Source organism: Paramisgurnus dabryanus, chromosome 24 (assembly GCF_030506205.2).
Source record: "Paramisgurnus dabryanus chromosome 24, PD_genome_1.1, whole genome shotgun sequence".
NCBI classification, from domain to species: domain Eukaryota; kingdom Metazoa; phylum Chordata; class Actinopteri; order Cypriniformes; family Cobitidae; genus Paramisgurnus; species Paramisgurnus dabryanus.
In genome coordinates, this window is record NC_133360.1 from 15639160 (window position 1) to 15651087 (window position 11928).

The following is an 11928-nucleotide window of genomic DNA, read 5'->3' on the forward strand; positions in this document are numbered from 1 at the left end:
TGGAATATCTTCACTTTAGAGTGTCGTAGAGACACGGGGGTTGGACCGTTTTACTTGTGGCTTGAAGGTTGATCATTATGGGATGCCATTTTTCTCCCTAGCAACCAAACTTAGTACCCTAGCAACGGAATAAACAAAGCCTTATATCTCAGCATCAGAACATTGTAGAGACACGGGGGTTGGACCGTTTTACTTGTGGCTTGAAGGTTGATTATTATGGGATGCCAATTTTCTCCCTAGCAACCAAACTTAGTACCCTAGCAACGGAATAACAAAGCCTTATATCTCCGCTTCAGAACATCATAGAGACACGGGGGTTGGACCGTTTTACTTGTGGCTTGAAGGTTGATTATTATGGGATGCCAATTTCCTCCCTAGCAACCAAACTTAGTACCCTAGCAACGGAATAAACAAAGCCTTATATCTCCGCTTCAGAACATCATAGAGACATGGGGGTTGGACCGTTTTACTTGTGGCTTGAAGGTTGATCATTATGGGATGCCAATTTTCTCCCTAGCAACCAAACTTAGTACCCTAGCAACGGAATAAACAAAGCCTTATATCTCCGCTTCAGAACATCATAGAGACACGGGGGTTTGACCGTTTTACTTGTGGCTTGAAGGTTGATCATTATGGGATGCCAATTTTCTCCCTAGCAACCAAACTTAGTACCCTAGCAACGGAATAAACAAAGCCTTATATCTCCGCTTCAGAACATCATAGAGACACGGGGGTTGGACCGTTTTACTTGTGGCTTGAAGGTTGATCATTATGGGATGCCAATTTTCTTCCTAGCAACCAAACTTAGTACCCTAGCAACGGAATAAACAAAGCCTTATATCTCCGCTTCAGAACATCATAGAGACACGGGGGTTTGACCGTTTTACTTGTGGCTTGAAGGTTGATCATTATGGGATGCCAATTTTCTCCCTAGCAACCAAACTTAGTACCCTAGCAACGGAATAAACAAAGCCTTATATCTCCGCTTCAGAACATCATAGAGACACGGGGGTTGGACCGTTTTACTTATGGCTTGAAGGTTGATCATTATGGGATGCCAATTTTCTCCCTAGCAACCAAACTTAGTACCCTAGCAACGGAATAAACAAAGCCTTATATCTCCGCTTCAGAACATCATAGAGACATGGGGGTTGGACCGTTTTACTTGTGGCTTGAAGGTTGATCATTATGGGATGCCAATTTTCTCCCTAGCAACCAAACTTAGTACCCTAGCAACGGAATAAACAAAGCCTTATATCTCCGCTTCAGAACATCATAGAGACACGGGGGTTGGACCGTTTTACTTGTGGCTTGAAGGTTGATCATTATGGGATGCCAATTTTCTCCTTAGCAACCAAACTTAGTACCCTAGCAACGGAATAAATGTTAGCTTCATTCTAGCTTCATGCGAATCATGCTAGCATCATGCTAGCTTCATGCTAATCATGTTAGCTTCATGTTAGCTTCATGCTAATCATGTTAGCTTCATGCTAGCTTCATACTGATCATGCTAGCTTCATGCTAATCATGCTAACTTCATGCTAATCATGCTAACAGCCAGATAGCCTACTAAAACAAACTTCTGTCAAACCATTTTAAATGTTCAGGCTACGCTTTTTCAAGCCAACATAAAGTTTGTCCTCAAACTTTAATATCTAGTTATTATTATTATTCTTCCAACCAAATTTCCGCAATTAATACGGCTCGAACCGTTTAACTTAGAAACTTCATTCAAACTCTCAAACGTGCGGACTATTCGGGAATAGTGTGCTATGACTTTTATAAGCAATCGGGGGTACGGTCTACGCCCCAGGGGCGAAAAAGCAGCCGAAAAATCCCATAGACTTAACATTGCGACAAACTTTGACGAGTCGTAGCTCAGACCTAGGATTTCACAGAAACTTGTGACTTGCCACATTTGAAGAGGCTGGCAGGCTCTGTAAGAACATACCTCACAATGGGGTGTAAGTTGTACCCCTGGGGTGTAAGAGGTCCCCAAATTTCCCCATAGACTTATAATGGGGCAGGAATCATGCCCATATAAGGAACTAAAAACGTCCCAAATGGGATATCTTTGCAGCGCAGTGTCATAGAGACATGGGGGTGGGCTCATTTTACTCAGGCATCCAATCAGTCCTTTAGGATCCTTATTGAGCTATCAAGCCACGCCCCTAGCAACCATTTTGGGCACCCTAGCAACATCTCCCATAGACTGCCATTATAAAATGCCCAGATGGATATCTTTGCAGCACAGTGTCACAGAGACATGGGGGTGGGCTCATTTTACTCAGGCATCCAATCAGTCTCTCACCATCCTTATTGAGGTATTAAGCCACGCCCCTAGCAACCAAATATGAGCAGCCTAGCAACATAATAAACAAAGCCTTATATCTCTGGATCCGGACATCATAGAGACATGGGGGTCGGGTCTTTGGGTCATATTAGCTTCATGCTAGCTTCATGCTAAGTCATGCTAGCTTCGTGCTAGTTTCATGCTAGCTTTATGCTAATTTTATAATAAATCTTGCTAACTTAATGTTAAATCATGCTAGCTTCATGTTAAATCTTGTTAGCTTCATGCTAAAGCATGCTAGCTTCATGCTAATCATGCTAGCATCATCTTAATCATGCTAGCATCATGCTAATAATGCTAGGATCATGCTAATTTCATGCTAATTTCATGCTAACTTCATGGTAATCATGTTAGCATCATGCTAGCTTCATGCAAATTATGCTAGCTTCATGCTAATCATACTAGCATCGTGCTAGCTTCATGCTAATCATGCTAGCATCGTGCTAGCTTCATGCTAATCATGCTAACATCGTGCTAGCTTCATGCTAATCATGCCAGCATCGTGCTAGCTTCATGCTAGCATCATGCTAATCATGCTAGCATCATGCTAATCATGTTAGCATCATGCTAGCTTCATGCTAATCATCCTAGCATCATGCTAACTTCATGCTAATCATGTTAGCATCATGTTAGCTTCATGCTAATCATGCTAGCATCATGCTAGCTTCATGCTAATCATGCTAGCATCATGCTAGCTTCATGCTAATCATGCTAGCATCATGCTAGCTTCATGCTAGTCATGCTAGCTTTATGCTAGCTTCATGCTAATCATGCTAGCATCATGCTAACGTCATGCTAATCATGTTAGCTTCATGCTAGCTTCATGGTAATCATGTTAACATCATGCTAGCTTCATGCTAATCATGCTAGCATCATGCTAGCTTCATGCTAGTCATGCTAGCTTCATGCTAGCTTCATGGTAATCATGCTAGCATCATGTTAGCTTCATGCTAATCATGCTAGCATCGTGTTTATCATGATAACATTATGCTAGCTTCATGCTAATCATGCTAGCATCGTGCTAGCTTCATGTTAATCATGCTAGCAACGTGCTAGCTTCATGCTAATCATGCTAGCATTGTGCTAGCTTCATGCTAATCATGCTAACATCGTGCTAGCTTCATGCTAATCATGCTAGCATCGTGCTAGCTTCATGCTAATCATGCTAACATTGTGCTAGCTTCATGCTAATCATGCTAACATCGTGCTAGCTTCATGCTAATCATGCTAGCATCGTGCTAGCTTCATGCTAGCATCGTGCTAGCTTCATGCTAGCATCATGCTAGCTTCATGCTAGCATCATGCTAGCATCATGCTAATCATGCTAGCATCATTTTAGCTTCATGCTAATCATGCTAGCTTTATGCTACCTTCATGCTAATCATGCTAGCATCATGTTAGCTTCATGCTAGTCATGCTAGCATCATGCTAGCTTCATGCTAGTCATGCTAGCTTCATGCTAATCATGCTAGCATCATGCTAACGTCATGCTGAATCATGCTAATCATGCTAGCATCATATTTCATCATGATAACTTTTTTAAATCATGCTAGCTTCACACTAAAACATGTCAACAGCCAGGTAAACTACTAGACTAAATTTCTTTTACATTTCTGTCAATCAGCTTTTTGCATTTTCATGCACTGGTAATTCCTTGGGAATTGCATATCTAGTTGGTTCTTCCTATCTCCAAACAGCTGGAAGAAATCTAAAATGCAAGTCAAACCAAAGCTCGTGTTTTAGGAGATTAAATATTTTGTTTATGCATGTTTTTTCGTGTTTGCAAATGTATGACGGTAACCACGTTTGCATTAGTACACTACTGTACAGTAGCTTTCTGAACATATCTGCCAATAAAACTTCACACATTTACTCTCCGCGATAATCCTATCCTGTTTTTCAAGGGCTTAGACTCGGTGTTGGCGTTGTGAAAAGATACCCATGCTAAGTGAAATGGCATATGGGATCTGATCCTAAACATGGTAACTACCACTACAGGAAGTGCTTCAGCCCATTTGAGCCCCGCGGCGCTCTGAACCTAAACAGAATAGAGGTTTAAATCCATGTTAATCTAGATTGGAGGACGAGGTTTACTCTGGGAACTCACTGAGGCTATCTGGCCATCAGTGCTGGGTTTGTCCATGGCCTGCGCGCTGGCATAAACATCCTGTTTATACTGGGAGAGGGAATAAAGAGAGAGTAATGCATTCATCTTAGGAAAACAAAACCATTTCTTTTGTGTGCATGCTTTCTTAATAGAAGCCATAGATAAAAGAAAAGCAAAATGAGATCTCATTGAGATGGAAAAAAGGTATAACACAGTTTAAGATGTTTTAGATTTAGTCCGAGAGCTTGTTGACCCTTCATTGAAAATCTATGCTCGGTATACTTTCCATGTCCAGAAAGTTAATAAAAACATCATCAAAGTAGTCCATGTGACATCAGTGGGTCAAGTTAGAATGTGTTGAAGCATCGAAAATACATTTTGGTCCAAAAATAACAAAAATTACGACTTTATTCAGCATTGTCTTCTCTTCCGCATCTGTTGTGAAGCACATGCGCGAGACTAAAGTCACGTGACTGCAGTGACGCGGCTGACGCGTTATCCCCAGACATGTTTGCGAAGTTTTTTTTTTTTTTAACTTACACATGCGTTTCCCTCAGACTGTAAATGAAGCCAGGGTGCAGAAAAAACAAACAAAAAATTAAACAGCTGGGGCGCACAAATAACACGTCAGCCACGTCACTGCAGTCACGTGACTTTAATCTCACCCATGCGCTTCACATCAGACACAGAAAAGAAGACAATGCTGAATAAAGTCGTACTTTTGGTTATTTTTTGACCAAAATGTATTTTCGATGCTTTAACACATTCTAACTGACCCACTGATGTCACATGGACTACTTTGATGATGTTTTTATTACATTTCTGGACAGTATACCGTGCATAGATTTTCAATGAAAGGTCAACAAGCTCTCGGGCCTAAATCTAAAACATCTTAAACTGTGTTCTGAAGATAAACCGATGTATACAAGTTAGGAACGACATGAGGGTGGGTCATTAATGACATTATTGTCATTTTTGGGTGAACTATCCCTTTAAGTTTTTTTTTAAAGGACACATATTATGTCCATTTTCACAAGATGAAATCTAAGTCTCAGGTGTGCCTAGTATTTTTCTGTGACTGTTTAGCTCAGAATACCCCACAGATCATTTGTTATAGTATGTCAAAAATGCCCCTATATGGGTGGGAGCAAAAAGGCACTGTTTTCGTGTCTGTACCTTTAAATGCAAATGAGCTACAGCTCATCACTCCCTTACCAACAGTGCTTTCGGTTAAAAATAAATCTGATTTCTGTCAATACAGTCTGAGACAATAGTATCTTTAACCACATTACACTACCATGTGCTAACAAACTAAAGCTTCTGGGTAATATTATCCAGTCAGTTAGTGACCGTGAGCGGGGCTTTGTTTGTGTGATGTCACATTAACAAGATAATCAAAACTGCATATCTAATGAGACTGCTTTGGTTATTTGAGGATTAAAATAGAGGGAGATGGTGGATTTTTTTCATTGTACCTTTGCTGTGTTTCGATTTACCAGGATTTCAAAGTGTTGCATATGAGATTTCCATTATCAAGTTCACCCGAAATGAAAATTCTCTCATCATTTATTCTCTCATCGTTTCTTTATTCTGTTGAACATAAAAGAAGATATTTTGATAATTGATGGTAAGCACTTAGTTAGTTTATTGTGTGTAGATTCCTCCTACAGTATGCCAAATTTTTTGTTTTTATGTTTTATTTATCCTTAACAGAAACATTTCAGAGATTGCCGAATGCGTATACACATTAAAAACAGCGATTTGTCCGGCTTATTCACATGAGAAATACATAACGCACTGGCACAAGGTTTAAATCAGATGCTTACGCTTGAACTTGTGACATTCACATATTAGACCACAAAAACATGGACCACAAAGTTGTGTAGTTACAGTATGTCATATATGTTCCTTATTTATGTCATGGTTTAACAAAAATTTTAGTCATCATTTCCCTAAATGGTCAAGGAAGCAAACGACATGAGTCTGTTTCTGCCTAAATCTGTGATTTATTTGGAAATGCACATGTGCACACATGTGCTTCACAATCTCATAGAAGAACCAATTCTGGCTATATGGTTCCATAAAGAACCTTTAATATCCGAAAAAACTTTCTTTCTCAAATAAGGATCTTTGTAGTGAAAAAAGGTTAAAAAAAATGGTTATTCTAAAAACCTTTGACTGAATAGTCCTTCTTGAATGTGACGAGCCTTTTAAGCACCTTTATTTAGTAGATTGCTTCTTATACACACTGTAAAAATTCCTTGTTCACTTAAATTTCTAAGTTTAATTAGATTGAAATTAATTTCAACTTTCTTGACTAGTGAGGAGTTTCTATAAATGATAAAAAAAAAAGTTGAATAAGCTTAAGTTATTTCAACTTTATTTTTTATAATTTATAGCAACTCCCCACAAGAAAGGTGAAATTAATTGTAATTTCAACAATGTAAAAGTGCAACAATGAATTTTCACGGTGCATGCTTTTAAAGGTATAACTTATAATCTTACTTGTATAAGTCACAAATGGTTCTTGTGATGTCATTGTCTACATGTCTGTGGTCAGCATATTTCAGCACAATGATAGGAAATAGGAGATTGCTTGAGACTGTTGGGACAAGCGGTGCATTAAAACTAGTTGAAATCGGGGAAAAGGGGGCACATTTAACATTGGAAGTGTATACACTGTTTTCTATAATTGTCACTCTTAACTGAAAATATGATAATAAAAGGTATTCACCTGGTCATGTGATCTCAACATGACTGCCATCATGAGGATAGTTGCATAGGTTGTAATCTTTTTAGGTCACTGATATGATCTTTGTGAGTTTTATTAAACATACAGTATTAGGTGTAAAACCTTTTCAGTCACTTGACTTGCTTTTTGGTGATATTGCCCTCTTCTGGCAGTGCGATGGTGTCACAAACCACATGGAGAACCCTACTTGTCGTGTGTGGTAAAAACAAACACAATGCTGGAAAGCAATAAAGTTAAAACTCTGATAAAGTTGAAATAAAAACATTGTGAATACCACACCGATATTTTACCGTCAACTATAAAGATATGAAAAGGAACATTCTGTAATGAAATGCTTACAGTATCTGTAAGCTACAGTATTGCGACTGATTATGATGTCAAATCTGGACAGGAAATATTATTTATGTTTTTAAAGGCCCGACTCGTTTATTTAAACTATCAGCAATGCTATTTTAAACATTCCAGCCGAAATTATTTGCATATGAAGTTCGTCAAAATATGTGATTTCCGACATTTACTGGTAAAATATTTAACGGTTGTGGGAAGACATGCAGCTTTATGTCTTTATGTCTGGAACAAAGAGGATTAAGTAAAGAAATTCAATGGGATTACATACTGAAACCTAGAGATCCATTTATGTAAAACACACTTTTAAGATGGCAAAACTATATGGAAAATAGTAGCAGAAACATCAGTAAATAGTACAAATTACACTTGGGTCTCAGCAACACATTTTAAGCATCTCTGTGCTTGTTCATAGATGTTACACTCTTAAAAATAAAGGTTCTTCAAATGTTCCTCACAGCAATGCCATTGAAGAACCTTATTTGGTTCCTTAACTACTTCGTTCATTATTTTTATAATCTAAAGAACCATTTTTCATTATAAAGAAACATTTCTGGATGTTAAAGATTCTTTAAGGAACCATTCTGCCAAATGGTTTTGCATTACTCTAAGATTAACATTTGAGCATTTTAAGCCATGACATAAATAGTGGAGGACACATTCATATTGTGAGATAACATTGGCGTTGGCAAATCTACCCCATTACAAGACTTTTTAATCAGACATTTCAGTAATGGGAACAATCTGTAGCCTACTAATGCTTTCATAATTCACAACGGTTTCAGATGTTATCACAGTGATCTAATCATGATGAAAAACTAAACTAAAAAGTTTTCTAATTATCCAGGACATGTGAGGTAAATTAAACTAAATTAAAACCCAATGGATGAATATCTGCTTTTATTTGTAAGAAATGATCACTGGACTCAGAGCAGTACATGAATGTGGTTAATCCTCTATGGCCTGGTTCCCATGGCTTAGCTAAAGCCAGCACTAGGCCTTAGTTAAATTAAGGTGTTTATAAACATGCCTTTAAAAAAAGATTACACGTTTGTATCTTGAGACAAATCAATGGCACTGTCATATTTTAAGATCTGCTTTAAGGACTTTAAACCTTGTCTGTGAAACCGGGGGAATATCATTATTAGTTTATCCCTGCTTTAGGATCCAGCAGACAGTAGTGCCCTCTGGTGGCTATCAATACTCTGCACAGGAAATTATGATTTTTACAGTGGTTGTCTGCAGTCTTCATTAAAGAGCACCTATTGTCCAATTCACAATTTTACATTTCCTATGGTGTGTAAGTGTGTATTAGCAGGGGAGAGCGGGGGTGAAGGTAAAATTTTTCAGAAAAACTTAATTTTAAAAGCTAATGTTATAGACAGAGTTATAAAACGGTTAGTTCCAATCCTTGATTCTGATTGGTCAATAGCTCTGCTTTATTCACAATAAAACACGGCTAAGACCCTTCACCCAACGGTTCTATTTATCACTGTGCCCTTAGCAACACCCTTAGCAACCACATGTATCAGTTTGAGAACAGTTTGTTGTTTTTATTTGAGCTTTCATGCATTTTACACATTGGAATGTTGTTGTTTACGGTCAGGGACTATTTTTTCTAGCGGAAGAAATGCTTTTATTGATTTAACTTTATGAAAGTTGCACTAATATTTTTTTTTTACTTTAATATTGTGTGGTAACCGTTTTATAAAAGCAATAAGGTACTCGAGGCAAGTGTTGCATCGTGAATAATGGTGCGTTCCAGGCAGGTTTTTAAACCCGTGAGTTACGACTTCAAAACCACGACTCACGACCCTATGCGTTCCAGGCAGCCTGTAACTCGTGTTTTTACAACCTTCTACCGGTGAAAGTGCACTGGAACGGCAGTCAAACCCGTGACTTCCCACCCGTGAACTCGTACTAGATCGATCTACTCCCAGTTCAAAGTCGTGAGTCGTGGTTTTGAAGTCGTGAGTTACGGGTTACAGGTTGCCTGGAACGCAGCATAAGTAACAACTGAAGGGCGCTGTAAGGCACGACGCAAAGCCTCTCGTACCTTATTGTTTACATATATTTTTGCTGTGGTCAGTAACTCACAATTGTGGTCTATCAATACCAGGTGGAATTTTGAACAAATGTAAAACCACTTCTGTATAATTTCACTTAACATAATTTAAGTAGTGAATTGTTACTTTTGACCTTGACAGCAGGCACGAAAGTAACACACAAGTGGGTCAAAAGTAACACAACAAAACAAGATATATTTTTGTGTTACACTTGTTTGTATTAAATATACATGACTATGACCTCGTTAAAATGTAACTGCAAACATATTTTTTTAAATTTATCTTTGTAAAAAAAGAATGAAATTATATTTTATTTTCAAATGTTTCAGAAGCAGACAACAGTACAAACCTAAATTGTTTAGAATAAAAAAAATTCAACAATTTGAACATGAAAATGAAATTAAATCAAATTTGAATATAAAATTTAATGCAACAGTATTAGCAGCGGGACAAAAATAACAAGTGTCACTTTCGACCCGACAGGATCTCCTCACATTTAAACGTGATTTACTTTTATTTTGAAAAACTCTGAGAAGAGCAATAAATAGCCTGTAGATTGATCAGTATTGTTGCACAACATGTTATAAAAAAATTGAAAATTCACTGATCATGGTTGAAAACACTTTTCTGGATCTACGCGCGGAAAATGGTGAGTAAATAATGCGATATTTGTCAGATCTGTCTAGGGTTTGTGTGCTAAGATGATGTCATAGTTCGGTATGCAAATAATATCAGGGCTCGAAGAAAATCGCTTTGTAACTTTTGTCACACGCTACTTTCACCACATGTTAACGATATGCAAAAGGTACAAACCCCAAAGTAATCGTCTCCATAGGAAATCTCTTTTCTTGGACTACACTAAACACATGGATTGTAGGCAACAGTTTACTTCCTGGGATTGGTAATGTGGACAAGACATCATTATCATAATTCCTCCTGCTTTGACTCACAGCCTGTAAGTTAACTCCTGTCAGCATTGCATTGTGCACAAAATTTTTTAAACATATAAGGAGTGTCACATTTCCGGCTGACGTCAGAGGTATTCAGACCAATCACAACGTACAGATTAGCTGGCCAGTCAGGGACACAGTGCAGAGTTTTGTACAAAATCAGTGCGTTTCAGGAAGAGAGTGAAATCTGGAGCTACATAAATGTACAGTATATGGAAAATAATGTGTTTTTTATCCATAAACCACGCAAATACATTGTACTATCCCAAATACAACTAATAATGTTGTTTTTTAGCAATGAAATAGGTGCTCTTCAAATGTATTATAATGGACATTACTGTAAATACCAGGTAAAAAATAGTTTTTATTAATGATCAACACCAAAATGATTTTGATTTTAATTTCAATTAAAATATACATTTGTATTTTCAATATAGGTGGCTGTAACTGTTCTTCTTTGTTTAAAAGTTAATTCATTTTATTTATTTTATTTCTCAATGTCTTAGTGTCCACCTAAAGAAGGTCTGTAACTGAGTTTTTGCAGTACATGGGTCATTGGGTCCACATATCTAATTTCATTTACGTCTGCAATCGATGTGTTTATTCTCTTCTGGGCATGAATCAACAACTGCACATATACAGCAATCATTATACTGTAACTTCTCAGATTATCTCTTGCATGTGGTTTTGTGGCTTTGTTTTTCTTATATGTCCAGATCCTTTAGTCTAGCCTGAAATAACAAGCCTTTCATGTGTGTTAACAGACGTTACATGCTAAATTGTCTGCACAAGTTGCATAGATAAAAGCCATATAGTTCAAAAAGTCATAATGTTTTTTATTTTATTTTAAGCTGCTTTAGAAAGAGTGTCATAAACATGGTTTAATAATTGGGGAAATAAAATAAAATTGCTCCATATTTTATATATAATTTTAAAAGCATCGAGATAGTAAAGAAACTGTGGTCCCAAAATTTTTTCAGAGCTGAATATATTAGAATGAAAGCACCATGTATTGAAACACAACAAAGATCAGATCATATACATGATTGTCTATTAACTCTGTTATGTAAAAGAAAATGTATGAATCCTTAACCCTTCCACTACACATACTGAAGTCTCACTGAAGATGTGTGACTGTGAATTCCCGTTAACTTATATGTACAATGTACATAGTTCAATGTATGTACAATAAACATAGACATGGTTTAAGTTGTTAAAGCATACACATTTAGGTGTAGTTGTGTCTCATCTAAAATGAGACTGGGGAGATTAAAACATTTAAAATCTCTCTCCATGACCTTAATATTTTCTATTTCTAAGTCAAGTCAAAAAAGGCAGTGACATAAAAGATCTTT